This window comes from Littorina saxatilis, linkage group LG3 (assembly GCF_037325665.1).
Source record: "Littorina saxatilis isolate snail1 linkage group LG3, US_GU_Lsax_2.0, whole genome shotgun sequence".
NCBI classification, from domain to species: domain Eukaryota; kingdom Metazoa; phylum Mollusca; class Gastropoda; order Littorinimorpha; family Littorinidae; genus Littorina; species Littorina saxatilis.
The window spans coordinates 73,725,703-73,731,029 of record NC_090247.1 but is presented as its reverse complement, the minus strand read 5'-3'; the positions used below and the strand labels follow the sequence as shown (position 1 = coordinate 73,731,029).

The window sequence follows — 5,327 nt, the reverse complement described above, 5'->3', positions numbered from 1 at the left end:
TCATAAGGGTCAAAGTGACCTTGACCTTGATCATATGTGACCAAATGTGTCTCATGATGAAAGCATAACATGTGCCCCACATAATTTTTAAGTTTGAAACAGTTATCTTCCATAGTTCAGGGTCAAGGTCACTTCAAAATATGTATACAATCCAACTTTGAAGAGCTCCTGTGACCTTGACCTTGAAGCAAGGTAAACCAAACTGGTATCAAAAGATGGGGCTTACTTTGCCCTATGTATCATATATAGGTGAGGTATTCAATCTCAAAAACTTCAGAGAAAATGTGAAAAATGTGAAAAATACCTGTTTTTTAGACAACATTTATGGCCCCTGCGACCTTGACCTTGAAGCAAGGTCAAGATGCTATGTATGTTTTTTGGGGCCTTGTCATCATACACCATCTTGCCAAATTTGGTACTGATAGACTGAATAGTGTCCAAGAAATATCCAACGTTAAAGTTTTCCGGACGGCCGGACGGACGACTCGGGTGAGTACATAGACTCACTTTTGCTTCGCATGTGAGTCAAAAAAGGGTATTTTCTGAAATTTTTAATTATAGACCAAAACAAAACATTCACGAGTATGTTGTTGACCTGATGGTCTTTATGGTAGACAGCAAGAGTTGCATGTTCAAGAAGTTTAAGCAGTACATTTGAAAGAGCAAGGTAATTTAAGGTGGTATAATTTTAATGGTAGGTTCCACTGTATAAAGGCGACATGGAGGGTATCTTTGACGGACTCATTCAACATTCATACCCATGCACATCACCTCAAACGCATAAGCTTTGTTCTTGAGTCAAATTTATTGGCTTCATAAATATTGTGAATTTGTGTCCGTTTGCAGATTGGCTTATCTATGAATTTTTTCGAAAATATCTTGCGATCTACGTACGCATAATGTAACACGTGAAGAAGAACATATAAGTTCGTCAAAAGGAATCTAATTTGCATTTCAACCCATTTGCCTTCCTTATTGTTAATTTTTTCTTCATAAAGACTACTTGAAATAAACAAAATGTTTAACCATTTCAAGGCCTCTGAACACGTTTAAAAAAAAATGCAGGTCTTTGCTCACTATATCAGATCTGCCAAGGCTCAGTTTACACAGGAAAAATCATCTGTCGACTTGAACACAGACCAATAATCAACAGCCTCACTGCTTCTTGGAGCTGGATTTTGTGTGTGGAATGAATTACACATATGTGGCGTTTTAGAATATAATTCATAAAAGATGTACATTCGTGCAGAAAGGCTTTAATTTAATAATTAGGTCTTCGTGATGTTCTCTTAAAATAACTAACATGTGTTCCCTTTACCGGGCCTCTGAACCAGTTTTGTGAATATGCAGGTTAAACTCGTGCTTTTTCTGTGTTATCAGTGTATTTCTCATCCAGGCATGGATGCGTCCTCTTAAATGGACAGCCCTTCCCGTGTAAACGATTGAGTTCAAAATCTCAAATCTTACCAGGCTTTTACATGGGATATGGCCATCCTTCCGTTTTGAAAAATACCAGAACTGAACACTCTGTATGGGTACTCTCTTTGGGAATGTAGAATTTTATGAATTAATTTCTTTAACGCCACACGTGTAAAACATTCCCTAAAAAAATCCCGGCAGCTCCAAAAACCATTCAGGATGTTTATTCCTGGTATATGTTCAAGTCAAGAGATTTTTTTTTCTGTAAGAGTCTTCGCAGATCTGTGTAGTGAGCAATCCTGTTTTGAAAAAGGACGTGCCTTTAAGCCTGTATAGACGGTTTGATTGTTGAGATACCTGGTGGCAATGACCGCACGGGTGGCAAGAGGTAGTAATGCACAGATGACAACAAACCGACCTGCATTTAAAAAAAAAGTTAGGAGGCCTTGATAGGGGGAAACATTTTGTTAATTTTCAGAATCTTTATGAAGAAATAATGAACGAGAAGAAAGTCTGGCCTTGAAGTAAATGCAAATTAAACTATGTATACTTTTGACAAACTTTTTCTGTTCTTATTCACATGTTAAAATGTGTGCAGAGATCGTTAGTTACTTCCAAACAACCATGTTTCAGGCAACAGGCAAACGGACAATACTGGACACAGGCTATGCTGACTGGCTCATGGACTGACTACCTGATGCAGGAGTAGACCAACAGTGGAAAAAGTCTGTAACAAAATGTTGCAGAATGTGAACCATATACCGGACCACGTGACAACCCAGTATCATCTTCAAACCATGCAGGAATCTGTTCAACACAGTCACACGATTTGTAAAAGTATATTTCAGCCTTCTGTAGCTCAGGGAGTTTGAACCCCACTCTTCATCCGTTTGGGAAAGTATGTCTGATTGTTTTGACTGCACAGGTTGGTAATGGTACTCTGATGCTTCTGCCGAGAAACCCCACTCGCTAGCGCACCAGCTGCCTGTTATGGGTAAGCGACGTGCCTGTATTTCCTGCAAAGCAAGACAGAATAAAACAGCAGCTTAGTTTGAGCTTTTAAGACATTCGTACAAGAGAAAACGTGTACGTGTTTGTTTGGAGAGGATGGATAGAATCATAAGACACACTGTGTCAATGTGACGTAGAGCAGGTTTTCAAATTCATGCTGAAGCACTGTGTGATCGCTATTTTTGGGGGCATATATCTTACCTTGATTTCAGATAGACTGGGAACCGAAATGAGGATGTTTACATGAATAAACTATGCTGATATGTATGTGTTTAGAAATAAAGAATAGTTTTAATGATATATGATGGTGGGTTTTTTTTTTAACCCAATGTGATATTTTTGTATTTGAAAACAAATTGTACACTCTGTTGTCAATTTTACTTTCAGATAAATAAATATATCATAATGGAAATCATCTGTTTGTGTTGTGTTACTTACCCATTTTGATCAATGTTGAGTCGTCCATATTCCTGTGTGTACGCATAGTATGCAGTTTGAAGGTAGATCTAGTAGATGTCCGAGCAAACATAGGAGGATGTGCTGTTAGGCTGTCTATCTCCTCATCCAGGTTTTCCAGATATTTGAATTTCGTTCCCTCTTGGAGTTTCTGCACTGACACCTGATAAGCAAAATACACGTATCACTCTGTGATCATGGCAACATGTATCATCTGTATGCCCCGTTCAAAAATTACCTTGAGATTCTAAGGTATACACAGAAATTGCACTGGATCACAAAAACAACACGAACAGTAGTACATGTAATGTATATATATTCAGTTTAAAAATTCATGCAATGAGTCAATAACCCGATTTAACCCCAGGTAGATTCAGGGTCCCACTGACTGAATCTCATATGGTTGCTTTTCGGCACACACCACACATTTTTAATGGGACTGTGAGGTTTTGTTAATACAGTAAAATAATATAGTAGCAACGTACTGTCTGTTCGTGACGTTTGAGAATACCGATCTATGCACTAACGCATTGTCTTTTTGTAGTGTGACTGTCCGACATTGCGTACTCCTAAAAATCAATGATCAAAAAGTTTGAACTGCTGTAATCGTGTTTCAGCATATGTCTGACAGTGCTTATTTGCTTCCAAAACGGCTTGCGATATCACTAGCCATCAGCGTTTCGCCACTGCTCAGAAAATCTTATGATTTCAGATCTAGTTTGAGATCGGAAATCACGTGTGCTCGTTTAAAAAACTAAATTCATTTATTACTTCCCTTTGACCGTTTCGCAAGAAAAATGTCAGGATCACTATTAGTATTTAGCACATGAAAGCAGCCCACCCCCATTTCAAAAAAGTTTCACTGTTTAGTGGTGTCGATGTCATGTAGTGTCTTACTGTCGCAAATAAAAATACCAGGATAATTGCAGTTTTGTCCGCAAGAAACAGACTTTGCGCAATGTTAACTTGCTGTCTACATGTTTTGTTGGGTGACTGAAAAATTACTCAGAATTCCAAGAGAAAATAAGGATAGTCGCGTGTGAACATCACTGTGGAAACATTTATTCTAAACTGGGCAGTTCAAGGACGAAATCCTTGATTAAAGATAGGAAAATAAACAACACCAGATGCCTGAAATAATAGCATAAATCAATGATCTTTACATGCTTACAGATCTGTGGAAGCACATCAACTGATCTGTGAAAAACACACCTGACTTCGATCTAGCATGCAAGAGGTAGCGACTACGGACTAGTAGTGTGTCAACATCACAACAAAGAGAATCACATACCATTTCGTATTGCTGCTTATGCTGGCTCTGTTTCAAGCAGTTCCTTGTGGCCTCGCCAGCATTTTGACGACGAAGAGGCTGAAACGGGCACGCTAAAACCTCAGGCTGGCTGAAAACCGGTCCGTATTCCACTTGTCTTCCTCACTGCTTGAGCCGGCCATGTTTGTTGTTCAAGGCTCGTGACGTAGCACACGTATGTGCACAAGGTCATGAGCCAAGACTGCGCGCGATGGAACGATTCAGAACAACCAAAAAACGAGTCAAAGTATACTTTTTTGATTTCTGTGTTCATTTTTACACACGCATTTGTGGTTGATGAATTAAGAGGGTCAACATATCAAAAGTGACCCTAAACCTTGGACTTTTCCTTTAATGATCACCAAGAACAGTAACTGACATGTGTGTGTGTGTGTGTGTCTGTGTGTGTGTGTGTGTGTGTCAGTGTGTGTGTGCGGGTGTGTGTGTGTGTGTGTGTGTGTGTGTAACTCTAAATTCTTAGTAAATGTGATACGGTTTAGTGTTGTTAGTTGTAAGTGCAATCCTTAATTCTTAGTAAATGTGATGTATTTTATGTCTGTGATCGCCTGACACTGCATGGCAATTTTCCTTGTTTTTAGGACAGTAACATTTTGTGTTTTTGAGTCTTTGAGTCTTTGACGACAGCCAGAGGATAAAATCAGTACTCTTTTAAACTTTTTTGGTAGATATACAGCTATGAAGAGTTCGTCCAATAGTACACCAGTTTGATGCCTGACTGTGGTAGCTAGTTGTAAATGTACCGAAATGAAAAATATACGAGGCAGTACTGCTTCCCTGTGTCTTTATCATCAACATTTATCACCAACAGCAGCAATTGCCGCAACAGCCATTTTCTGTTATCATTTATCATCCTTTTATCACCCCAATGATCACATCACAGTAGATGCGCCGATTGCTCATCGCTTTGTGGAGAAAATAGCTCAAAAAGTTACGAGGAGACGCCGGATAAGACAAATGTATGATGGCATATTTTTGGTGAATAAACTGCATGGCATCATGTTAAGGGCCATTGGGACAAAGTGAACGAAATAAATAGATTCTAAGCGAAGAAGAGGAGGCAGACAGACAGGCAGACAGGCAGCCAGCCAGCCAGCCAGCCCGACAGACAGAC

General features: G+C 39.2%; 1 long non-coding RNA gene across 1 annotated transcript; it reads right to left on the bottom strand.

Moving 5' to 3' along the window:
* Nucleotides 1-786: 786 nt before the first annotated feature.
* LOC138963227 (uncharacterized) lies at nucleotides 787-4,498 on the bottom strand. Its single transcript, XR_011454754.1, has 3 exons — nucleotides 4,178-4,498; nucleotides 2,869-3,049; nucleotides 787-2,435 (listed from the first exon to the last, which is right to left on the bottom strand). It is a non-coding gene; the product is annotated as an uncharacterized lncRNA (long non-coding RNA).
* Between the last annotated feature and the right edge of the window lie 829 nt (nucleotides 4,499-5,327).